The following is a 27,127-nucleotide window of genomic DNA, read 5'->3' as shown; positions in this document are numbered from 1 at the left end:
TTTCTTCTCTTCTCCCTCCTCCCACACTGCATTAGATGTTAGGCTAATGTTACATCCCTGAGCTAGAAGAAATATCAGAATGGGCTTATTAATGAGCAGTAAGAAGATGTCTTAGATTTGGGATCAGGAAAAAGCCTTAAAATCACCTGACCCATTTTCTATATTTTACAGCTAAAGAAATAGAAGGACAGAGAGAGTAAATGACTTGCCCAAGGCCACTCAGTTTGTTAGAAGCAGACCTGGGACTAAAGTCCACATTGCGGACTTCTAGTTAGGGGCTGCTTCTACTCTATTACCTACATTTGCACTCGTAGGGGAAAGTTAAGGAGCATGCTACAGAATTTGGGGGGATGGGGAGCTATTATAAACTAAAGACTTTTTTAAAAAACATAGAATATGATTAAAATGCCATTTTTGGCTGGATGCAGTGGCTCATGCCTATAATTGCAACACTTGGGAACCTGAGGCAGGAGAATTGCTTGAGCTCAGGAGTTTGAGACCAGCCTGGGCAACACAGTGAAGCTCTGTCTCTACAAAATAAAAATTTTTTAAATGCCATTTTTGCATCCACAGAATGTTTTTGTATTGCCAGTCCCAAACTTGGAGTAAAAAGAAAAGAATATTGGGATGCAGAGAGAGAGGATGAGCTGAGAAGTATTTGCAAGGGACCCTCAAATATACCTGTTCACTAAGCGTTATTTACATACTACTACTACTAATAATGTCTTCCACAGAGAAATGTTCTACAGCAGTAGTTCTCAAACTGTGGCCCAGGAACCCACGGGGGTGCTAAGACCCTTTCAGAGGCATAATGAGGTCAAAACTATTCTCATACTACTACTATGATGTTTGCTTTTTTCACTCCCAATCTGTCAAAAACATAGCAGAGTTTTCCAGAGATGACACGGTGTGCGCTATGATAACAGAGTATATGCAGAAGTAGATCTAAGAATCCAGCTGTCCTCCATCCAGCAAAACACTGAAGAGGTTTGCAAAGATGTAAAACAATGTCACGCTTCTCACCAATTTTTTTTTGTAAAATATTTGCTTTCTAACACATGTTATTTATGTTAATATCTAATGGATTAATTGTTCTGATTTTTAAATGAATTAACAAATATTTTTCAGTTTTAATTTCTAATACAGTAAATATCACTAAATAAACAAGTGGCTTTTATGTTTTGTGGCTCCTCACTAATTTTAAGAGTATAAAGGGGTCCTGACCAAAAGGTTTGAAAACCCACTAATCTACCCTTTTTCAGCTGTTTTGCTCACATGAAATACAAATTAAATTGAAACTGTTACTGAATTTATAGTAGTTTGTTGTCATTCTGTATTTTCTTAATCAAAGTATACCAAAAGAATCACATAGCTTAAAATGACCTTTATCACCACAGGAAATAAAATTCACATCACCACAGGGATAAAACAAAATGAAATATCTAAAATAGAAAAACTCTACTGGACAAATGGCAAGAAAAGAAAGGAGGCTAGTAAAATACAGAAGAGACTTAAAACATAAATAAGCCAAATGCAATGTAACTACTCCATTGAGACCCTGATTCTAACAAACCAACCATGACAAAGCTCTTAAGAGACAACTGGGGAAACATGGATACTGAGAAGATATTTCATCATATTAAAGAGTTATTGTTGGCCAGGTGCAGTGGCTCATGCCTATAATCCCAGCACTTTAGGAGGCTGAGGCGGGAAGATCTCTTGAGCCCAGGAGTTCAAGACCAGCATAATATAGCGAGACTTCATCTCTGTTTTTAATAAAATAATAATAAATTTGTAATGAGTTGCTTACTGTTAAGTTTATTTAGGTGTGATAATGGTATGATGAATGCATTTTTAAAAAGAACACTTGCTGAAGTATTATGGATGAAATCATTTAACATTTGGTTTTTCCTGCAAAACAATCAGGTGGAAAGGAGAGTGAGAATGGTGTAAACAAGATTGGCCATGAAGTAGCTGGGTGCTGTGGCTCATGCCTGTAATCCTACCACTTTGGGAGGCTGAGGGGAGAGGACTGCTTGAGCCCAGGGGTTTGAGACCAGCCTGGGCAACATAGTGAGACCCCGTCTCTACAAAAAATTCAAAAATTAGTTGAGCATGGTGGCACACACCTGTAGTCCCAGCTACTTGAGAGGCTGAGGTGAAAGGATCACTTGAGCCTGGGAGGGTAAGGCTGTAGTGAGCCGTGATAGCACCACTGCACTCTAGCCTGAACGATAAGAAACAGACCCTGTCTTAGAAAACAAAAAAGAGATTGCCCATGGATGGATAGCTGTCAGATCTCAGAAATGGCTCCATGGGGATTCATTATACCATTCTTTTGTATATATTTAAATAAGTCCATCATTTAAAAAAATGTAATAGGTCATCATGCTAAAAAAAAAAAAAAAGTAGGAAACCACCTCCCTAACTTATTGTTGATTTAGCCATTTACAAATCAATATGCCATATAATTTGGGGGCAGGAAATTTAAATGAGGCCTTCCCTTGTAACTAAAGCATCACATTGGAAGAGAAGAACACACACTGAGCAAGAATTATACCCCAGAAAATTACAACTCCATAAAAGGCAGGGACAAAAAAAGTCATCCTCCAAGGGGCCTCTTTCGGTGGAACACCAGGTCTGTGAAAAGAGCCTCAAGACCTTGCCCTACCTGCCTCAAGACACCCACCTGGATATCTACTGGTATCTTACCAAGTACACTAATACTTACTTACCAAGTGTGCTGTACTTACAAGTACACTAGTTTCCCCTGGGGAGCCACCAGGTTATCATAGTTAACCAGAATTGTGTGGAGCAGGAACAATAAAGAAGGTGGACCACTTTACTTGCACCCAACATCCATCTCTTAGGGCACAGTTCTCAATGATTAAAACTAACAGCTGCAAACCAAAGAATGACTTATTTTACCTTTACTTTTCTATAGTGACCATGTTTTTTTAATCTGTTGAGCAAATACACATTACAATCATTTTGGAAAAGTTTAGAATTAGTTACCAAAATGTAAGATACACAAACTCTATAATCCAGCAATTCCATTCCTAGGTAGATACTGAACAGAAATGCATATGGATGTGTACCAGGAGACATGCACAAGAATGTTCTTCACAGCACTGAAAATGATCCAATGTCCATCAATAATAGAATGGATAAATAAATTGTGATATATTACAATCATATATTGTGAACACGAGCAAACTACAACTACTCATCAACATGGATGAATCTTATAAACACCAACTTGAGGCCGGGCATGGTGGCTCATGCCTGTAATCCCAGCACTTTGGGAGGCCGAGGCAGGTGGATCACCTGAGGTCAGGAGTTCAAGACCAGCCTGGCCAACATAGTGAAACTCCACCTCTACTAAAAATACAAAAATTAGCTGGGCACGGTAGTGTGTGCCTGTAGTCCCAGCTACTCAGGAGGCTAAGGCAGGAAAATCACTTGAATCTGGGAGACAGAGGTTGCAGTGAGCCGAGATCGCGCCACTGCACTCCAGCCTGGGGGACAGAGGGAGACTCCATCTCAAAAAAAAGAAAAAGAAAAGGAAGGAAATGGTTACCATAAAAATCAGGATAATAGTTACCTGGGACGAGGGGGAAGTTGAGAAGGAGGTGATCAGGATGAGACACACGGAAAAAGATTCTGGGAAAGACAGCAATATTCTGTTTCTTAACCTGTGCAGTGTTTTCATGGCTTTTTGTAATATTTCTTCTATAATTATTTGTCAGCTTTAAATGTGTGTTTCATGCACATTTGTCTGTGTGCTATCTTTTATGATTAATAAAGGTTTAAAATAAACAAATCAGCTTCAGTTTTATGTGACTATAGAAGTCCTGAAATTGCTGGACTTACGATAAGTGTATCAATACAGCTTGATTTTTGCATGACTGTATTAGTAGAAAGTCATCTATTCCTGATTTGACAAATTCTCATATGTTATTTTAAGGTTCTTCTGCCAGTTGATTTAAATACAGATTAGCTGTTGAATAAATATGTTTACTATTCCACAATGGTGACATTTGGGTTCCAAAGTTTCACAAGACCATTCTAAGAATGACTTGAGGAGCACTGTATTATAATGAATGTTTGATTTAGGTTGTCCCCATTTTGCTAAGCCTTATTATACCAAGTAAGCTCGTTTCCAGGCCATGAAAAGCAATTCAAAAGAATTTCCACATCCTCAGGATACTAGAAACCAGTACTCTGAAGATCATACTCTAAAAGTTGGCTCAGGCAAATTTCAATATGCAAATTTATGCTTTTAAATTACACTTCATTAAAATACACTTACCAGTTTAAGTGGAGCCTGATTTTGTAACTGCATTTGGAATTTAGATTCTTACTACTTTCAAACAAATGCTATGTAAACATGAAAATTAAGTAATCAAATGATTCTTTGCCCTCCTTCTACAACACTTTTCACTTGAAAATACAAATCCTGAAAACATCCCACTAAGGAAATGAAGTCCCTCAGCTTTGGAAATATACTTTAACCAAGTGGAGAGCAGACTGCCCTGACCTCATGAAGATCACAGGCACAGGGAAACCTCACAAAGGCCCTGGGCAACTCAGCCCAGAACTCTGCCCAGGCCCAAACAAGCCCTTTGCATTCTCCTGCCTTTACCAACCAACCCCAGGAGCCTGGCCTGTATTCTCAAGGTTGGCCTCCACCCCTCCTAGCCCTTAAGGTCCTCCCCGCAAGTCTGGCTGTAACAGGGCCTATGGTGTCCCCCAACACTCCTTTCATTACTGCTCTAGTTTGAGAAAAGGGCAGAGTGTGATAAAAGCACAGAATGCAAGGACCAATAGCACTCACCCAGCATGTTCAACAGCCCAAACTCCCAAAAGCCCGAGCGGGTAGAGTCATTAGACCCTCATTTTACAGAGAAGAGAATCAAAGCCCAGAGAACTTGTAAAATCTGCCTGAGGTGACACAGCTGACAGAGCGGAGCCCAGCCAAGCCATTGCTGGTGCCAGTGATTTCCGTGCCTCACTGCAGACTTGGCATCTTAGACTCAGCTCCATTCAGTGGCTCAGAATTAGAGCTTTAGAGGTAGATAATCCTAGTTAGAGTCTCAGACCAATTACCTCCAAGCTATGTGACCTCGAGTAGATTATTTAACCTCTCTGGCTTCAGTTATCCAAGTCAAAGCTCAATGAATGGTAGCCATTATTATCACTTCTTTCTCAGATGCTAATATGTAGTGTAAGCCCCTGTTCTCAAACTTTCCTTTGCGTAAGGACCACCTAGGGGAACTTTTTAAATGCAAATTACTCCTGCTCTGCTCTTGGGACCTCTGAGCCTGGTCCAGGAGGCACTATTTGAATGTTTCTTTTGTTTTGTTTTGTTTGAGAGAGTCTCACTCTGTCAGGTAGGCTGGAGTGTGATCTCAGCTCACTGCAGCCTCACCCTCCTGGACTCAAGGGTTCTTTCCACCTCTCAGCCTCCCGAGTAGCTGGGACTACAGGCGCCTGCCACCACACCCAGCTAATTTCTGTATTTTTTGTAGAGACAGGCTTTTGCCATATTACCCAGGCTGGTCTTAAACGCCCCTGCTCAAGCCATCTGCCTGCATTGTCCTCCCAAAGTGCTGAGATTACAGGCATGTGCCACCGTGCCCAGCCTTAAATATCTTAATAAAATTCCTGGAGGTTCTTATGCAGAGAGCCAAGCATTGACAAATGGCAAGCAAGTGCTTCTATCCTGTGCTTTTACTCCTTTGAAATGAAAGTGTCCACTAGACCATAAACACATTTGTTTCCCTTAGGAAAACTCTAGCTCTAAGAATTCGAAGTATTTCTTCTAAAACAGATTCCACTCCACATTTGTCTTCTACTGGTGGCTTTCAAATTTTTTTTTACCATAACCACAATAAGAAATACACTTTATACAATGACTAAGAATATGCATGTTTATATATACATACATAAATAAATTTTCCATAAAATAACATCTTCACTATTCACACTTCTACTTTCATCCATTTTCTCTTGTAATGCTGACCACAACCCTTTAATTTTATTTCACAACCCAGTAGTGAGTTGCACTCAAAAAAGACTAACAGTAAGATGACCCAGATGTTGGAATTAGCAGACAAGGATTTTAAAGAAATTATTATAACTAGTACTCAAAGATATAAAGGAAAATATGCATGTAATAAGCAGATTAAAAATTTAAGGTTGGGAGTGGTGGCTCACACGTGCAATCCCAGCACTTTAGGAGGCCAAGGAAGGAGGATCACCTGAGGCCAACAGTTCAAGATCAGCCTGGCAACATAGTGAGACCCTGTCTCTACAAAAAAAAATTTTAATTAGCCAGGCATGGTGGCATAACCCTGTAGTCTCAGCTACTTGGAAGGCTGAGGCAGGAGAATTGCCTGAGCCGAGGAATCTGAGGCTACAGTGAGCTGTGAATACAGCACTGTATTCCAGCTTGGGTGACAGAGCAAGATACCCTCTCCAAAAAAAAAAAAAAGAAAAGAAGAAGAAAAGAAAGGAAGAAAGGAAGAAAACTAAGCAAAGAAATAGAAGGAATCACATGGAAATCCTAGAACTTAAAAATGAGGCCAAGCATGGTGCCCCATGCCTGTAATTCCAGCACTTTGAGAGGCCAAGGTAGGAGGATTGCTGGAGGCCAGGCGTTCAAAGCCAGCCTGGTGAACATAGTAAGACCTCATCTCTACAAAAATTAGCTGGGCACGGTAGCACATGCCGGTAGTTCCAGCTACTAGGGAAGCTGAGGTGGGTGGATCAGTTGAGCCCCAGAGATCGAGGCTGCAATCAGCTGTGATCACGCCATTGCCTTCCAGCATGGGTGACAGAGTGAGATCCCGTCAGAAAAAAAAAAAGGGCCAGGCACAGTGGCTCACACCTGTAATCCCAGCACTTTGGGAGGCCGAGGCAAGTGGGTCACCTGAGGTCAGGAGTTCAAGATCAGCCTGACCAACATGGAGAAACTCCATCTCTACTAAAAATACAAATATTAGCAGGGTGTGGTGGTGCATGCCTATAATCCCAGCTACTTAGGAGGCTGAGGCAGGAGAACTGCTTGAACCCAGGAGGCAGAGGCTGTGGTGAGCTGAGATCATGCCATTGCACTCCAGCCTGAGCAACAAGAGTGAAACTCCATCTCAAAAAAAAGAAAAAATAAAATAAAATATAAATAAAAAGTACATATACGAAATAAAAACCCCATTGAATGGGCAGACTGAGATGGCAGAAGAAAGAGTCGGTAAACTAGAAATTACCTAGTTTGAAAAACAGGGAGAAAAAAAGATTGAAAACAAAAGGCTCAGAGACCTATAGGACAATATCAAGCAATCTACCCTACATATAATTGGAACCCCAGAATAACCAAAAAGAGAAAAGACAGCCAAAAAAAAACTGTCCAGGAATGATGGCCAAAAAGTTCCCTAATCTAGTGAACAACATAAATTTACAGTTTCAAGAAGCTCAGCAAATTCAAGCAGGAGAAATAAAAACCACATCTAGGTATATCACTGCTGAAAACAAAAGATAAAGAGAAGAATCTTTAAAGCAACCAAGGAGAAATGACTCATTACTACAGGAGAAAAATGATAGTTTTAATAGACAACTTCTCATCTAAAACAATGGAAGCCAGAGACAGTGGTGTAATATTTAAATCTTTTTTTTAAAAAAACTGTCAACCCAAAATTCTATATGGAGTAAAAATATTTTTTAAGAATGAAAGCAAAATAAAGCCATTTTCAGATAAATGACAACTAAAAGAATGCATCACAGCAGACCTACACTACAATAAATGCTAAAGAAAAAAGTTTAGGCTGGAAAAAAATGAAACCAGATGGAAACTCAGCTCTTCAGGGAGAAATAAAGACTACCAGAAGGCCAGGTATGGTTGCTAACACCTGTAATCCCAGCACTTTGGGAAGCCAGGGCAGGAGGATCGCTTGAGCCTAGGAGTTCAAGACCAGACTGGGCAACAAAGCAACATCCTATCCTACAAAAAAATTTTTTAATTAGCTAGACATGGTGGTGCATGCCTGTGGTACCCCCTACTTGGGAGGCTGAGTTTGGAGGATCACTTGAGCCCAGGAGTTCGAGGCTGCAGTGAGCTATGATCACACCACCACACTTCAGCCTGGATGACAGAATGAGAGTCCATCTCTAAAAAAAAAAAAAAAAAAAAAAAAAAGACCACCAGAAATAATAAATATGTAGGCAAATATAAAAGATCATCTTTTCTTTTTTCTCTTTATTTAAATACATATGACTATTTAAGGCAAAATTGTAACCAAGTATTGTGGTAGCTACAGCATTCTCATACATAATACATGTGACAACTATAGCATAAAGCAGGAGTCAACAAATTTTTCTGTAAATAGTAAGATGAAATATTTTAGGCTCTGTAAACCACGTGGTCTCTGTTACAACTATTCAACTATACCATCACATGGCATGAAAGTAGCCATAGACAATACGTAAGTGAATGTGTGTAGTTATGTTGCAATAAAAAGCAGGTACAGCCAAGATTTGATTCACAAGTAAGAGTTTGCCAACCCCTGGCATAAAGGATTGGGGGTAAATAAAACTGTATGGTTGCAAAATTTTTATATGTAATATGAACTGGTATCATAATTCCAGGTAGACTATAAAAAGTTAAGGACATATATTATAATCCCTAGAGCAACTATTCAAAATAAAAATGCAAAGAATAGGGCCGGGCACAGTGGCTCACACCTGTAATCCCAGCACTTTGGGAGGCCGAGGCAGGCGGATCACAAGGTCAGGAGATGGAGACCATCCTGGCTAACACAGTGAAACCCCGTCTCTACTAAAAATACAAAAAAATTAGCCGGGCGTGGTGGCAGGTGCCTGTAGTCTCAGCTACTCGGGAAGCTGAGGCAGGAGAATGGCGTGAATCCAGGAGGCAGAGCTTGCAGTGAGCCGAGATTGCACCACAGCACTCCAGCCTGGGCAACAGAGTGAGAGTCCATCTCCAAAAAAAAAAAAAAAAAAAAAAAGTGCAAAGAATAACAGAAAAGCCAATATCGAAAAATAAAATGGGACCAGGCACGGTGGCTCACACCTGTAATTCTAACACACTGAAAAGCCAAGGTGAGAGGATTTCTTGGGTCCAGGAGTTCAGACCAGCTAGGGCAACATAGCAAGACCTCCATCTCTACAAAAAAACAAAAACAAAAAACAGCCAGGCATGGTAGCATGCACCTATAGTCCTAGCTACTCAGAAGGCTGAGACAAGAGGATTCCTTGAGCCCAGGAGTTTGAAGATGCAGTGAGCTATTATCACACCAAGGCACTCTAGCCTGGGTGATAGAGTGAGACAATGTCTCCAAAAATAAGTAAATAAATAAATAAAATGTAATTTTAAGAAAATACCCAACTGACTCTAGAGAAAACAGCAAAGGAAAAACAGAGGAACAAAAACAAACCAATGAAACAAACAGAAAACAGACATAAGTCCAAATCTATCGATATTTATATTAAATCTAAATGGACCAAATTTGGCAGAGGTTATCAGACTAAATGAAAAAAACAAGACCCAAATATATGCTTTCTACAAGAGACATACTTGTGCCAGTTACCAATTGATTGCCCCTCAGCCCCAAATTCACCTTTCATTGCAAGTCCTGTAAATATGGAGCTAGGTTCTTTAGATATTTTCCCTTTGCCATCTAGCAAAATACCAAGTTTTGTCAGTAGAGGGCACTAGAGAAACGCTGCAGGAAGAAAGGATTTTCTTTCCTGGTCCTGTAGTGCTCTCTCAGCAGATAACCTGCGGCACTTTCAGCTTCTATAGTGCCCAGCTCCTGAAGTTCACAGTAGTCAGAAGTAAACAGAAGGCAGCAACTTCTGCATACCCTCTCAGGCAGTTTCACAGCAGAAAATCCCTCTAGCAAAACTCACTCCGCATTAACGACTTTCACTGGTACCCTAGAAAATAAATGTCTGGTTGGGCCGGGCACGGTGGCTTACACCTGTAATCCCAGCACTTTGGGAGGCCGAGGCGGGCGGATTAGACCATCCTGGCTAACATGGTGAAAGCCCGTCTCTACTAAAAATACAAAAAATTAGCCGGGCGTAGTGGCAGGCGCCTGTGGTCCCAGCTACTCAGGAAGCTGAGACAGGAGAATAGCGTGCGTGGACCTGGGAGGCAGAGCTTGGAGTGAGCCGAGATCGAGCCACGGCACTCCAGCCTGGGCGACAGAGCAAGACTCCGTCTCAAAAAAAAAAAAAAAAAAAAAAGGAAAAGAAAATAAGTGTCTGGCAAGTTTTGGAGGGTGGATTTCCAGCAAGTTCTGGGGTTTTTCTTATTGTTTATTTATTTATTTATTTATTATTTAGAAACAGAGTCTCGCTCTGTCGCCTGGGATGGAGTGTAGTGGCGTGATCTTGGCTCACTGCAACATCTGCCTCCCAGGTTCAAACGATTCTGCTGCCTTAGCCTCCAAAGTAGCTGGATTACAGGTGCCCGCCATCATGCCCAGCTGATTTTTCTATTTTTAGTAGAGATGGGTTTTCACCATGTTGGCCAGGCTGGTCTCGAACTCCTGCTCAGATGATCCACCCACCTTGGCTTCCCAAAGTGTTGGGATTACAGACATGAGCTACCGTGCCTGGCCACATTAAGTTCTGTTAATGTGGCATCACATTGGCTTCTCTGCCATTCAATGAGCCACCCTCTTCAACAAGGTCTAGCTCTCAGCTTGGCAAGAAGGGCATGAGAGGTAGTAGTAGAGAGGAAGGGCATTCTTCTCTGGGCAACCTATCTCAGCCTTAAGGACAGTGGCTGCTCCTTATATCTGCTATTTCTATATTCTTTAGAGTTTTCTTTACTACTAGCCAATCTCTCATTATTTCAATTGCGTTTTATTTAATAATTCTTTATATTAAGCGTTCCCACTTCAAATTGCTGTATCATTTTTGTCTCTTGATTAGACCCTCACTAATTTGACCTTTGAATATAAAGACAGATCAAAAGAAAAAGATGTAAAAAGATATACCCTGCAAACAATAAGCATGAAAAAGCTGGACTGGCTATCTTATGATTATATAGTCTTCAAGACAGAGTATGCCAGAGATACAGTGGGACATTACACAGTGATTAAAGATTTAATTCATCAGGAAGACGTGTATGTACTTAAAAACAGAACTCCAAGATATATAAAGAAAAACTGATATAATTAAATGAAAAAACTAACAGATCTATAAACACCATTGAAGATTTTAATATCTTTTTCTCAGTAATTGATAGAACAATTCAAAAAAAATAGCAAAGACGTAGAAATTTTCTTTTCTTTTTTTTTTTTTTTTTTTTTGAGGTGGAGTTTCACTCTTATTGCCCAGGCTGGAATGCAATGGTGCCATCTCGGCTCACTGCAACCTCCACCTCCTGGGTTCAAGCGATTCTCCTGCCTCAGCTTCCCGAGTAGCTGGGATTACAGGCACCTGCTACCACGCCCAGCTAATTTTTATATTTTTAGTAGAGACGGAGTTTCATTATGTTGGCCAGGCTGGTCTCGAACTCCCGACTTCAGGTGATCCACCTGCCTCGGCCTCCCAAAGTGCTGGGATTACAGGCGTGGGCCACCGTGCCTGACCAATAACATACTTCTAAATAACAATAGGTCAAAGAATAAATCACAAGGAAAATTTTAAACATTTCAAAGTGAATGATAATTAAAATACAACATATTGAATATATGGAATACAGATAAGCAGTGATTAGGCCAGAGGTTCGCCAAATTTCTTGGTTCACAATGCCTTCCTTCATTGTCTCAGTAAGTTTTTACAGTTGTCCTGGCCCAAAAAAAGACCACATCAGAGTTACATTTATTAAGTACAGTCATATGTTGCTTATTGAAGGGAATACATTCTGACAAAGGCATCATTAGGCGATTTCATCATTGTGCAAACACGATAGAGTGTACTTACACAAACCTAGATGGTATAGTCTGCTACACACCTAGGCTACATAATAGGGCCTATTGCTTCTAGGCTACAAACCTGTATAGCATGTTACTATACTGAATACTATAGGCAATGAGAACACAACGGTATGTATTTGTGTATCCGAATATATCTGAACATAGAGGCCAGGTGCAGTGGCTCATGCCTGTAATCCCAGCACTTTGGGAGGCCGAGTCAGGCAGATCACCTGAGGTCAGGAGTTTGAGACCAGCCTGGCCGACATGGTGAAACCCCGTCTCTACTAAAAATACAAAAATTAGCCGACCATGGTGGCAGGCGCCTGTAATCCCAGCTACTCGGGAGGCTAAGGCAGGAGAATCACTTGAACCCAGGAGGCGGAGGTTGCAGTGAGCCAAGATTGCACCAGCGCACTCCAGCCTGGGGGACAAGAGTGAGACTTCACCTCAAAAACAAACAAACAAAAAACAAAACAACAACAACAAAAAAAAACCATAGAAAAGATATGGTAAAAAATAGACAAACGGGATCTAATTAAACTAAAGAGCTTCTGCACAGCAAAAGAAACTACCATCAGAGTAAACAGACAACCTGCAGAATGGGAGAAAATTTTTGCAATCTACCCATCTGACAAAGGGCTAATATCCACAATCTACAAAGAACTTAAACAAATTTACAAGAAAAAAACAACCCCACCAAAAAGTGGGCAAAGGATATGAACAGACAATTCTCAAAAGTAGACATCTATGCAGCCAACAGACACATGAAAAAATGCTCATCATCCCTGATCATCAGAGAAATGCAAATCAAAACCACAATGAGATACCATCTCATGCCAGTTAGAATGGCAATCATTAAAAAGTCAAGAAACAACAGATGCTGGAGAGGATGTGAAGAAATAGGAACGCTTTTACACTGTTGATGGGAGTGTAAATTAGTTCAACCATTGTGGAAGACAGTGTGGCAATTCCTCAAGGATCTAGAACTAGAATTACCATTTGACCCAGCAATCCCATTACTTGGGTATATACCCAAAGGACTATAAATCATGCTACTCTAAAGACACATGAACACGTATGTTTATTGCGGCACTATTCACAATAGCAAAGACTTGGAACCAATCCAAATGTCCATCAATGATAGACTGGATTAAGTAAATGTGGCACGTATATACCATGGAATACTATGCAGTCATAAAAAAGGTTGAGTTCATGTCCTTTGCAAGGACATGGATGAAGCTGGAAACCATCATTCTCAGCAAATTATCACAAGGACAGAAAACCAAACACCACATGTTCTCACTCATAGGTGGGAATTGAACAATGAGAACACTTGGACACAAGGTGGGGAACATCACCTACCGGGGCCTGTTGGGGGGGTGGGGGGCCAGGGGAGGGAAAGCATTAGGAGAAATACCTAAGATAAATGATGAGTTGATGGGTGTAGCAAACCAACATGGCACATGTATACCTATGTATCAAACCTGCACATTGTGCCCATGTACCGTAGAACTTAAAGTATAATTAAAAAAAGAAAAGATATGGTAAAAATATGGCACATAAAATTTAAAATGGTATACCTGTATAGACCACTTACCGTGAATGAAGCTTGCAGGACTTGAAAGTTGCTCAGGGTGTCAGTCAGTGAATGTGAAGGCCTAGGACATTACTGTACACTACAGTAGACACTTCGGCTACACTAAATATATTTTAAATTTTTTCTTCAATAATAAATTAACCTTCGCTTACTATTGCGTTTTTCTTTTTTTTTTTTTTCTTTTTTTTTTTTTTTTGAGGCAGAGTCTCACTCTGTCACCCAGGCTGGAGTGCAGTGGTACGATCTCAGCTTACTGCAACCTCCACCTCCCAGGTTCAAGCAATTCTAATTCCTCAGCTCCCTGAGTAGGTGAGACTACAGGCACCTGCCACCATATCCTGCTAACTTTTGTATTTTTAGTAGAGATAGGGTTTTGCCATGTTGGCCAGGCTGGTCTCGAACTCCTGGCCTCAAGTGATCTACCCGCCTCGGCCTCCCAAAGTGCTGGGATTACAGACATGAGCCACTGCACCCGCCCTACTACTACTTTTTTACTTTATAAACTTATAAAGTTTTCTTTAACTTTTTGACTCTTTTGTGATAACACTTATCTTAAAACATACATTGTGTAGCTGTACAAAAATATTTTCTTTATATCTTTATTCTATAAGGTGTTTTTTTTTTTTTTTTTTTGAGATGGAGTCTCACTCTCCACCCAGGCTGGAGTGCAATGGCGTGATCTCAGCTCACTGTAGCCTTTCCCTCCTGGGTTCAAGCGATTTCCAGTGCTAATTCTTGTATTTCTAGTAGAGACAGGGTTTCACCATGTTGGCGAGGCTGGTCTTGAACTCCTGACTTCAAGTCATCTGCCCACCTTGGCCACCCAAATTGCTGGGATTACAGGCATGAGCCATGGCACCCGGCCTGTTTTTTTCTATTTTAAAAAATTTTTACTATTTTTTTTTTACTTTTAAAACTTTTGTTACAAACTAAGATACAAACACACATATCAGTCTAGCCCTATAGAGGGTCAGGATCATCAATATCACTGTCTTTCACCTCTACATCTTGTCCCACTGGAAGGTCTTCAGGATCAATTACATGCACTGATCTGTCATTTCCTATGTTAACAATGCCTTCTTCTGAAATGCTTCCTGAAGGACCTGCCTGAGGCTCTTATTGGGGTGGTGTCACTCTTTTTAGAAATATGTTCACGGTGGTTTGCTTTTCTTTTTTTTATTTTTTATTTTTTCATTGTAGATTTGCTTGTAAGCAGGTAATGTACCATGGACATTCCTCTCTCTTAATGAAAACCTTTCCCTGTTAGGGTCTATGTTTTCAAACTTTTTTTTTTTTTTTTTTTTTTTTTTGATGGAGTCTCACTCTTGTCCCCCAGGCTGGAGTGCAGTGGTGTGATCTGGGCTCACTGCAACCTCCTCCTCCTGGGTTCAAGCGATTCTCCTGCCTCAGCCTCCTGAGTAGCTGAGATTACAGGCACCTGCCACCACTTCCAACTAATTTTTGTATTTTTAGTAGAGATGGGGTTTCACCATGTTGGCCAGGCTGGTCTCAAACTCCTGACCTCAAGTGATCCACCCGCCTCAGCCTCCCAAAGTGCTGGGATTATAGGCGTGAACCACCGCGCCCAGCCTATTTTCAAACTTTTTAAGGAGCCTTTTGAGGTCTGCAAAAGCTTCTGATAAATGCTTCACTGTGAATTTTCTTGGTGGTTCTTGTTTTATATCTCCTACAGTTTCCTTTTCTCTTGCCTCTTCTTCAGCTGCATGTTCTTATCCATTTCAAACAACTCTTCGTTAGTCAATTCCTCAGGAACCACCTCTAGGAGCTCCTCAATGTTGTCATCCTCATTCACGCCCAGGTTAAAGTTGTTTGCCATCTTAACCACAGCTTTGCTGATTTTGCAGCCTCCCCATCCTTAGCAAATCCTTTACAGTCATGGACAAACCTCTTGAGTCTCTTCTTCCAGATGCCATCCATACACTCCTTGGTGACATCACCCCAAGCCCAAAAAAGATTCTTCTTAATGCAGTCATAGATGTTGTAATCCTCCCAGATTTGCGTCAGTGTTTTCTTCAGTTGCAGAAATAGCCTGAAAGAAGGTCCTCCTCAGGTAGTGAGCTTTAAAAGCTGCTGTAACTGGCCGGGCACGGTGGCTCACCCCTGTAATCCCAGCACTTTGGGAGGCCAAGGTGGACAGATCACGAGGTCAGGAGTACAAGACCAGCCTGGCCAACATGGTGAAACCCTGTCTCTACTAAAAATACAAAAATTAGCCAGGCGTGGTGGCACACACCTGTAATCCCAGCTACTCAAGAGGCTGAGGCAGGAGAATCGCTTGAACCGAGGGGGTGGAAGTTGCAGTGAGTCAAGATTGCGCCGCCACTGCACTCCAGCCTGGGTGACAGAGTGAGACTCCGTCTCAAAAAAAAACACCTGCTGTAACTCCTTGATCCATTGGATCAAAGAGGTGGTATTTGGAGGGAGAAACACCTTGATGTTGGGATGAAGAGCGCCAATAAAAGGAGAATGTGCAGGAGTATTAACAGCAATAAGCGATAGCTCACGTCTGTAATCCTAGCACTTTGGGAGGCTGAGGCAGGCAGATCACTTGAGCCCAGGAGTTCAAGACCAGCCCGGCCAAAATGGTTAGACTCTGTCTCTACAAAAAAAAAAAAAAACACAAAAATTAGTCGGGTGTGGTGGCTTGCACCTGTCATTCCAGCTACCCAGGAGGCTGGGGTGGGAAAACTGCTTGAGCCCAACAGGTGGAGGTTGCAGTGAGCCAAGATCACACTGCTGCACTCCAGCCTGGGTGACAGAACAAGACCTTGTCTCAAAAAAAAGAAAATAAAAAACAATAAGCAGAATCTTGGAAAGTTCGTTATCCTCCAAACAGTACTTCTCCATTCTGCTGGCATAGTAATTCCAGAGAGAATCCTGAAAGAAGATTCATGACTGTTAAGTAATGCAGTACACTGGCCTGTGTGAGCTTATTTATATTCTTGAAGGTCCTGGGGCTCTCACTGTGCCAGATCACAAAGGGTTTCAATTTGTAGCCTGCAACATTGTCTCCATGCAAGACTGTTACCCTGTGCTCGAAAGCCTTGAAACCTGGCATTAGCTTGATCTTCTTCATTGTGGATGAAAGTCCTTTTAGGCATCCGTTTCCAAAAGAGTTCTATCTATAAAGAAAGTTTGCCCTGGCAAGTATTTTCCTCCACAATCAACTTATCTAAAGTCTCCAAACATTCTTCAGCTGCCTTCACATCAGCACTCACAGACTCGCCACTCACTTTCACATTATGTAATGGCTAACAATTCTGGAATTGTTTAAACCACCCAGAGCAAACAGTAAATTCAACATTGTAGTCAGGTCCAGCCTTTTCTTTTATCATTGCAAACAAACTTTTTGCTTTGGCTGTGTTGGTCATGGTACTGAGAGGGATGTGCTTCTGTGTAAGACCTTCAATCCAGGTCATTAGAAATATCTCCATATCTGATATAGAACCTTCTCAAATTTGTGTTAATCCCATTGCCTTTAATGAAGCAAATACTTTAACAGCTTCCATCACTTAGTTATTCTTCAAAATCATAGCTATGGTGGAATGGGACATGCCTGCCTGATAAACAAACATTATCACTGACTTTTCACTTTTGTAGTTGTTAATCACTTTTAATTTTTTTTTTTTTTTTTTTTTGAGATGGAGTTTCGCTCTGTCGCCCAGGCTGGAGTGCAGTGGTGTGATCTCAGCTCACTGCAAGCTCGGCCTCCCGGCTCCCGGGTTCATGCCATTCTCTTGCCTCAGCCTCCCAAGTAGCTACAGGCACCCAACACCACGCCCAGCTAATTTTGTTTTTGTATTTTTAATAGAAACAGGGTTTCACCATGTTAGCCAGGACGGTCTCAATCTCCTGACCTCATGATCCGCCCACCTCAGCCTCCCAAAGTTTTGGGATTACAGGTGTGAGCCACTGCACCCGGCCCAATCACTTTTAATCTTTTTTTCTGGGTCAATCACTCAATGTGGCTCTTACTAACGACATTAGCCATAATTTTTGAATGCTAAGGGCTGTAATGAACACAATGCAAGATTGTGTATGTTGCCCATTGTTGACCAAAACATTGTTATGTGGCACATGACTGTACTTATATCCAAACAACTTAATAAGTATTTAAATCCTAGCAACTTACTAGCCATTTGAAAAAAGAATACAGAGTTGAAAGAATAGAAAATATTCATATTTCATCACAGTTAAATAACAGAATTGCATCATTATGGGATTTGTGTACCTGTTGAGCCCTGTACTACTTCTCAAACCTTGGAACCAGATTGGATACCACCACTCTTATTCCCTGCACCACATTGATTTTCACATGCTGCTTGCCTTTAACATAGTTGTGCTGAATACGATGACATACCAAAAAGATATGTCATCAAAAAGACTGTTTTGCAATCTCCTGTTGAAACTATGAATTACCTCAAGCTACATAGGTTTAGTTTGTATGGTATCATTGTGTTTTCCTTGAATTTTGAAAACTTCCCATGCTACCCCTGTGAGTTTGCTGCAGTGCCCCAGATACTTTGGCACAGATTGAAAGGGAAATGTATAGAATTGAATGCATATATTGGAAGAACAGTGTGAGAAGATAATTATAGTCAAATGCAGCAAGTAGGTACAGGCTACCAGGATTTGGAGAAGCATTTAGAAAGTGTCTAAATTGCTTTGAGTAGACTATAAGTAGAATTCTGGACATTGAAGACACTACCAATGAAAATTCAAATTCAAAAGAAAGTAAGGAAGCTGCTACTAAAAACTTGAGGAAGGCTGGATCCTTTTATGTAGTGGCAGAAAGCCAAAGAGAAAGTGTCTGTATCCTGATGACATCATCTCAGTCACTGGACCCAGGTTTGCTTGAATCCAGATGAACCCGTAGACAATAAATTCTATATTCTGCTTAAACAGATCAGATTTAAATTGTGTTTTTAATACTAATAACTAATCATTAACGAAATCTAAAATAAATAACCTGCTACTTGGGAGGCTGAGGCAGGAGGATTACTTGAGCCCTGGAGGTGGAGGTTGCAGTGAGCCAAGACTGTGCCACTGCACTCCAGCCTGGGTGGCAGAGTAAGACCCCATCTCAAAAATAAATAAATAAATAAATAACCTATTGTGTTCTTGGGGATTTTTTTGGAGTTTTTTTTTTTTTAATTGAGACAGCGTCTCACTCTGTTGCCCAGGCTGGAGTGCAGTGGTGCGATCCCAGCTCACTACAACCCCTGCTTCCCGGGTTCAAGTGATTCTCCTGCCTCAGCCTCCTGAGTAGCTGGGATTACAGGCACACACCACCACACCTGGCTAATTTTTGTATTTTTAGTAGAGACGGGATTTCACCATGTTGGTCAGGCTGGTCTCAAACTCCTGACCTTGTGATCCGCCCAACTCGGCCTCCCAAAGTGCTGGGACTACAGGCGTGAGCCACCGCACCCGGCAAAAATAACCTATTGTTGAGAATGGGAAACAAGTTCTTTGTTGAGCATTTGCTACTGCCTTTAATAATAATAAACTGCTGTAAATTATACAAAGACAGAATCTACCGAATGCATCAGTGTTCAAAGAGAATATGAGACTACCTCCTATATATAAAGGAGCTATATATAATAAAGATAATTATGGTCAAATGTGGCAAGTAGGTATGGGCTATATAAAGGATAAGGAGGTGTGTGTGTGTATATATATATATACATATATATATACACACATATATAGGAAGGTAGTCTCATATCACACACACACACACACATATATATACTAGAGATAGAATAGTCTCATATATCTCACACACAAACACACACACACACACACACATATATATGTACTAGAGATAGAATCTTGCTATGTTGTCCAGGCTGGAATGCAGTGGCACAAAGCACAATCATAGCTACTATAGCCTCGAACTCCTGGACTCAAAGGATCCTCCTGCCTCAGTCTCCCAAGTAGCTGAAACTATAGACATACTGCTTTAACCAACTAGAAGATCCTTTTGAGCTCACTCTGCCTATTGTATCTTGTGCTATGCAAAGTTCTCCTCTGAGTGATTTGCCACATCTTTATTTTTTACTGTACACCATAACATCCTGTGGAATTTACTGGCTCAAATTTTATTATTAACACAAATATGAATGCTAAAATCATATGACAGAACTGTTATAGTCATCCAAATGATCCAGGGCATACTTATATTAATTTTTTGTTATTGAAGCAAAAACCTGGAATATAATTATTGCAAAAACAGTGTGGCCCCAGGTATCTCCAGGCCCCAATTTGAGAAACACTGCTGTAAGTGATAGAAAGCCATTTAACCATTTAAACTGTGGTGACATCCTTTTCATGTCAAGAAGAGCAATGCTGAACACACTCCAATCTTTCCTGAATTAGTCAAGACTCATTATTCTAAATATTAACAATTTTCAGGCTCTATCAGAACCTCATCAAGGTGTGTCAGGATAGTCTCCCTATGCTAATTAGCCCCAAATTGCTGCATTAGCGGGCCATATATCAGCATTTGGTAGTTTCTTTTATCTTTATTTCTAACCATCAATTTCCTTTTATCTTGCTTTCTGTTTATCTTGAGAAACAATATCTTAAACTTCTATAATATATATTTCCTAATAATTTGTGAGAATTAAAACTTAGTGATTTATTGCATTAGTATCTGTCATTTAATTGCTCAATAAATATTAGATAATCACTTACATATAAGCCAAATTTATCTCCAGATGGATCTGTCTACTAAGAGCTAAATGATACTTGATACTTCTGCCTGGAAATCTCATAGGCATTGTAGTGGATTGATTGTAAAAATGTCCCAATTCTTTATCTCTCCCTATAACCATGCCCTTTGCCATGTGACTTTGCTGCTCTTTCCACCAAGAGGTGGCATCTGCTTAGGGTGACTGACCATCCCAGTTTGCCCAGGACTGAGGGGTTTCCTGGCACATAGGACTAGAGTGCTGAAACCCGCAAAATCATGAGCAAACCAGGATGAGTTGATCACCACAAGTCCAATTCCGCTTTTGAATCTGGGCTGACCTCATGGCTAGCTTTAGTCAGTAGAATACAGTGGAAGTGACAATGTAAAAGTTCCAAGCATGGATCTCAAAAGGCATTTTACAATTCTCCTCTTGCTCAGATCCCCGCCACTGCAGGCCACCTGCAGATTAGCCTGCTAGTTGATGAGATGGCCCAGTGACCCTTGTCACCTCAGCTGACAGCCAACCAACTGCCAGCCATGAGAGTGAGGCCATTCCAAACAAGCCAGCGTCCAATTCAGTCAGCCCTCCACAGACACATGAGCGAGCTTAGACATACAAACAATAAGAAATGCTTATTGTTTCAAGCTACTGAGTTTTACGGTAACTTGTGACACAGAAGTAGCTAACTGATAGAGATACCTCAAACTCAGCATTAAAGCTAAACATATATCCCAGAGAAATGAAGACTTGTGTTAATACAAAACATATACACAAGTGTTTATAGCAGCTTTATTCAGAATAATCAAAATCTGGAAAAATCCAGATGTCTTTCAATGGGCAACTGGTTAAACTGTGGGATATAATATCATGGAATACTACTCAACAATAAAAAAGGATAAATTATTGTTACATACAACAATCTGGACAAATCTCCAGAAAATTATGTTCTCTGAGAAAAAAAAAGCCAATCTCAAAAGCTTTCATACTATATGACTCCATTGATGTAACATTATTGAAATGATAAATTATAGGAATACAGAATAGATTAGTCAATATCCTTGTTGTAGGCCAAGCACAGTGGCACATTTCTGCAGTCCCAGCTACTGGGGAGGCTGAGTCAAGGGGATCACTTGAGCCCGGGAATTGTGGTCCAACCTGGGCAACATAGCAAGACTCTATCTCCTTAAAAAAAAAAAAAAAGTTGTTGATTTGCACTATAACTTCACACTATCACTGGGGGAACTGTGGAAAGGGTACAAAGGATCACTCTATCATCTCTCACAACTGCTTGTGAATCTATGATTACCTCAAAATTAAAAGTTTAATTTTAATTTTTTTTTTTTGAGATGGAGTCTCGCTCTGTTGCCCAGGCTAGAGGGCAGTGGCACAATCTCAGCTTACCACAACCTCTGCCTCCCAGGTTCAAGCTATTCTCCTGCCTCAGCCTCCCAAGTAGCTGGGACTACAGGCGTGCCCCACCATGCCCAGCTAATTTTTCTATTTTGAGTAGAGACAGGGTTTCACTATGTTGGCCAGGCTGGTCTCGAACTCCTGACCTCGTGATCCACCCGCCTCCGCCTCCCAAAGTGCTGGGATTGCAGGTGTGAGCCACCATGCCTGGCCAAATTTTTCTAACCTTTTGAATTTTCTATTGTTCTTGGGCCAAAAATCTATTAGGTCCTACATGATATATTCCCTGCCTACCTTGCCAGCCCCACCCTACATACTCTCCTCATTCACTGTGGTCCGGCCCAGCTCACCTTCTTCCAGGTTTTCAAATGTCCCTTTCAGACTCAGAACTTTGCACATACTACTTCTTCTTTCTATAATGCTTTTCTCTCAACTATTTACCTAGCTAACTCTCATTTACCCTTTAAGTCTTTTATACGTCATTTTTTCCCTTCAGTCACTTACTATGTGATGGGGTTATTTCATACAATAAATACATGGTTCATACCAACAGAGTTTACAGTATTTGGCCATCTGGGTCCAGGTTACTTTTGATGTTTACTTCCCTTTTGTTATCCCAAGACTTAAGTAAAACCTTGTTTAAACATCTCAGGATTCCAGCAGCTATTCTTTGGATTATGACAGAGTATCAAAAGTATAATAGAGATAAGAGTGAAACCCTTTACTGAGTTCAACCAGGGAAGGTAATTGCATAGTAAGAAATGCTCAGCCTGGTGCGGTGGCTCACGCCTGTAATCCTAGCACTTTGGGAGGCTGAAGTGGGTGGATCGCCTGAGGTCAGGAGTTCTAGACCAGCTTGGCCAACATGGAGAAACCCTGTCTCTACTAAAAATACAAAGACTAGCCAGGCATGGTGGTGCTCTCCTGTAATCCCAGCTACTCAGGGGGCTGAGGCAGGAGAATTGCTTGAACCCGGGAGGCAGAGGTTGCAGTCAGTCATCCAAAATCACACCACTGCACTCTAGCCTGGGCAACAGAGCAAGACTCCATCTCAAAAAAAAAAAAAAGAAAGAAAAGAAAAGAAAAAAGAAATGTCCAAGGCCAGGTGCGGTGGCTCACGCCTGTAATCCGAGCACTTTGGGAAGCCAAGGCGGGCAGATCACTTGAGATCAGGAGTTCAAGGCCAGCCTGGCCAACATGGCGAAATCCCATCTCTACTAAAAATACAAAATTTAGCCAGGCGTGGTGGTGCAGGACTATAGTCCCAGCTACTCTACTGGGGAGGCTGAGGCAGGAGAATCACTTGAACCTGGGAGGTGGAGTTTGCAGTGAGCTGAGATCACGCCACTGCACTCCAGCCTGGGCAACAGAGCAAGACTCTATCTCAAAAAAAGAAAAAAGAAAAAAAGAAATGCCCAAGATGAAACTACAAGGATACAACAGTCAGGGCTGTAAAGTCTAGCTGCCCCTTCCCCCACAGGCTGTCACACACATAGCACTTTTCGTATACTAATATGTGCAATTTGTTAGCTTTACTATGAATTGGGTCGATGTAGATGAAGACCCTAAATGACCACTGGGTGTCATCACTGTCTTACACAAGACTTGGTGTGGCTCCTTAGTATTCAATCTTTTCTGGAATGTGGTGATAAATTGTGCTCAGTTCTAAATGAAACCAAAGCACATCATCAATTCAGAACTTAGCTATGTAGTAACACTAGCAAGGAGTACACAACTGAGGACTGAGAAATAGGCAAAAACAATGTCTTGAAATGGCCCAAAATGACATCCCAAAGTTCATTCACTTAAGTTTGTGTACGTTCCTCAAATGAAAGCCATTTGGGCCCTTTTAGTGGGAAGTTTCCTTTTTTTTTTTCTTTTTCGTATTTGAAGTTATTTCATTATTAGTACCTCTTCTCTTTGTGCTGCCTTTGCCCTCGTTCATTCCATTATCCTAGGCACTGTCGTCCAAAAAAGACTAAAGTAGTAAGTTGGCTTATCACCCCATGACAACTCCTAAGCATAATAAGCATGTGCCCAAGGCAAGAGTGACACTGACATGGAGGGGAGGGTCCCATGTGGCACAGTGACAAAATTTCTGCAATCCATCACCTTTAAAAGGAAACACATATGATTGGGGCTTAGACCTGAAAGAACCCCACTAATGATCATTTAAAGACTTATGTTCCTAAGGATAACAACCAGCTATGCTAACCTCTTTCTATTCATGGACTGAATGCACCTAGGAATCAAATGGTTTCAGGTCTGTGCTTGGCTTCCCATTCATCTGGTTTTCACAGATAAAGGATATTCTGGACTTTTTCCTGTAATTTTTTCCTAACAAAGTCATTGCATCCTAACTTCAAGGTCATTGTATTCGTTATAGTAGCTAAGCTGCCATATATATATGTATGTGTGTGTGTGTGTGTATATATATGTGTATGTATATATATATATCCCAAAAGTCAGTATCTTAAAATGTAAGAAGTTTATTTCTTGGTGAGATAACCTTCCAAATAAGTGATGAAGATTCCCCTAGGCGGTGAGTCCCCTAGGGCCTCTAGGAGCCTCTAGGGCCATGTCATCTTCATAGTTGAAGCTGGTTCCAGACAGCGGGAGGAAAAAGAGAGCAGAGAGGAGTCTCAACTCTGTCTAAAAGGTCCTGTCCTGGGAGAGGCACACATGGCTTCCACTCATGTTCCATTCTCTTGGATTGAATGGCATGGTTACACGTAAGTGTAAAGGGGGCTAGGGAATAGTTTAGCTGCATTCCCCAAAAATCAGATTTGGAGAAACAACACTTGGTCCATTCCACAACTATCCATCAGTAGTCTAAGTGAAGTTTTGTTCAATTAAACATTAAACTGAGGCACAGAGAAGTTAAATAACTTTCCCTAATTTATACAGTTAGCAAGTAGCCAAGTTAGGATTTAAGCCCAGAGCCCATACTTTTAACCACTGTATATATTAACTCTAAAAGTATTAACATCTAAAAATATTGGCATCTATAGGCCGGGCGCGGTGGCTCACACCTGTAATCCCAGCACTTTGGGAGGCCGAGGTGGGCAGATCACGAGGTCAGGAGATTGAGACCATCCTGGCTAACATGGTGAAACCCTGTCTCTACTAAAAATACAAAAAATTAGCTGGGCATGGTGGCGGGCACCTGTACTCCCAGCTACTCGGGAGGCTGAGGCAGGAAAATGGTGTGAACCCAGGAGGCAGAGGTTCCAGTGAGCCGAGATCGCGCCACTGCACTCCAGCCTGGGCGACAGAGCAAGACTCCGTCTCAAAAAAAAAAAAAAAAAGTATTGGCATCTATAATCATGACCTGAAGGCCCAGAAGGCACAAAAAAAAAAAAAAAGAGTCACATATTTGGACATACAAAACTTAAAATCTCTGAACTAGAAAAGAGAATAAACAAAAGTAAAAGAGAAGCAATTAACTTGGAATATTGACTATAAACACAATAATGAGTTAATCTCCAAAATATGTAACGATTTCCTGTAAATCAATTTTTTAAAAACAGAAAAATGGGCAGAGAACAAAAATAGGCAATTCACAGAAGAAAATCAAATGCCTATATAAAAACACAAGCCAAGCATGTGATGGCACATGCCTGTAGTCCCAGCTACTCTGGAGGCTGAGGCAGGAGGATCACTTGAGCCCAGGAGTTCAAGATCAGCCTGGACAAAATATAGCAGAGCACCCCTCTCTAAAAAAATAAAAAGAAAAAGAAAAGATACACACTCTACTAATGTAAAGCCTTTGCAAGTTAAAATATGGCACTATTTTAAGCCTATCATATTCAAAAAACACTGAAGATTCCTAACATTCTTGGTGAGAATGCTGAGAAATGAGTATAGAGCTTAAATTGCTTGTTTTTTAAGGAGAGCTTAGTGGTAGCTATTAAAATGTTGACATACAATCCAGTTACTAGGATTCTAGTTTACAAATATAATTGAACATGTGGGCAAAGCTCTCCAGAAGACATTCACTCATGTGTTGTTTGTAAATATCGGAAATCATCTAGACCACAAGGCAAAGAAGATAGTCAAATAAGTGATGATACCTTCCTCACACATTCTCCTTAAGAAAATGATTGCTCTGTAAGTACTGACATAGAAAGAAAAGATTTCTAAAAAATAAAAATGCTGGCCAGTCGCAGTGGCTCACACCTATAATCCCAGCACTTTGGGAGGCGGAGGCGGGCGGATCACTTGAGGTCAGGAGTTGGAGACCAGCCTGGCCAACATGGTGAAACCCTATCTCTACTAAAAATACAAAAATTAGCTGGGCATAGTGGCACGCGCCTGCAATTTCAGCTACTCGGGAGGCTGAGGCAGGGGAATCACTTGAACCTGGAAGGCAGAGGTCGCAGTGAGCCAAGATGCACCATTGCACTCCAGCCTGGGCAACAAGAGGGAAACTCCGTCTCAAAAGAAAATAAATAAATAAATAAATAAATAAAAGAAATAGAAATACAAATACAAATGCTTACGTGTTTACACATTTGAAACATGTATAGGGTTTTATGCATTTGAAAACGCGTGCACAAGTACATGCAAACAATCTGACATACGGCAAACAATAACTGAGCCTATACTGCCTAGGGTCAGTTCCCTGTGAATAATCTGCAAGGTTCTCACCCCTACTCCCCTCTCCATTTTCAAAGAAGCGAGCAGAAGCAGCCCAGGTGTAGCACACAGGGAAATTACGGAGACGCTTGCCACGGCGGGACTTTGCCCCGCTTACTGAATGGGGCAGTCCTTGCCGCCCGGGTTAGGAGCAGTGTTTGGCCTTTCCAAACTTCAGTGCTGCAGGCGGGCCCTGCACTTCCCCATCCACAGCGCCTGACCACTTCACAACGCCCCTGGACCACTCACTGCCGCCTCGGAGGCCCACGCCCAAATCCCCTGGCCTGGTCTGGTCCACTGGATCCCGGAAACAGCGTCTGCCTTCACCTTGGCAGCAGCCAGGACAAGGCCTGCTTAGACACGAGTGAGAAAAGTGGGCCTACACCCTCTCCGCCTGGGCCTCCCTCTGCAGTTTAAAACCCATTCAGCTGAGGCCCGAGAATACCGAGTCTCGCGGTAAACCCGGCGGCGATGAACATATAATGGTGTATTTCCAGGCAATAATCCCACAAGGAAGAGCTCAGTATCACCTGCATTCCACAGATGCAAACGACGAAGCACAGAAATATTCAGTCCTTTCCCCAAGGCCACAAAGTCTGGCTCCCGAGCACACGTGTCAGCACATCCTCTTCACATCCATAGGAGGTGGCACAACGCTTTTGCTCTAAAATGAGAGAGTGGAAAGAAAGACTCTGTCAAAGAGAAGGGAATTTTGTGTCCAAGGGTAGTCTCTGAGTTCCAGACGTTTCCTTCCCAGTTCTCCCATTTGGTGGTTGTGGTGATGGTGGTGGCGATGGTGTGTGTGTGGTGTGTGT

The 27,127-nt window shown here is 41.4% G+C and overlaps 1 long non-coding RNA gene across 1 annotated transcript in view; it reads right to left on the bottom strand.

The window, feature by feature from the left end:
- Positions 1–27,127, bottom strand: part of LOC129031138 (uncharacterized) — a 78,633-nt gene that overhangs the window by 44,885 nt on the left and 6,621 nt on the right. The window contains exon 5 of the long non-coding RNA XR_008500943.2: positions 26,843–26,976. This is a non-coding gene — a long non-coding RNA (uncharacterized LOC129031138). The remainder of the gene's footprint in view (positions 1–26,842; positions 26,977–27,127) is intronic.

This window comes from Pongo pygmaeus, chromosome 11, assembly GCF_028885625.2.
Source record: "Pongo pygmaeus isolate AG05252 chromosome 11, NHGRI_mPonPyg2-v2.0_pri, whole genome shotgun sequence".
Classification (NCBI taxonomy): Eukaryota; Metazoa; Chordata; class Mammalia; order Primates; family Hominidae; genus Pongo; species Pongo pygmaeus.
The sequence above is the reverse complement of the archived record's forward strand: the minus strand, read 5'-3'. Positions and strand labels throughout refer to the sequence as shown.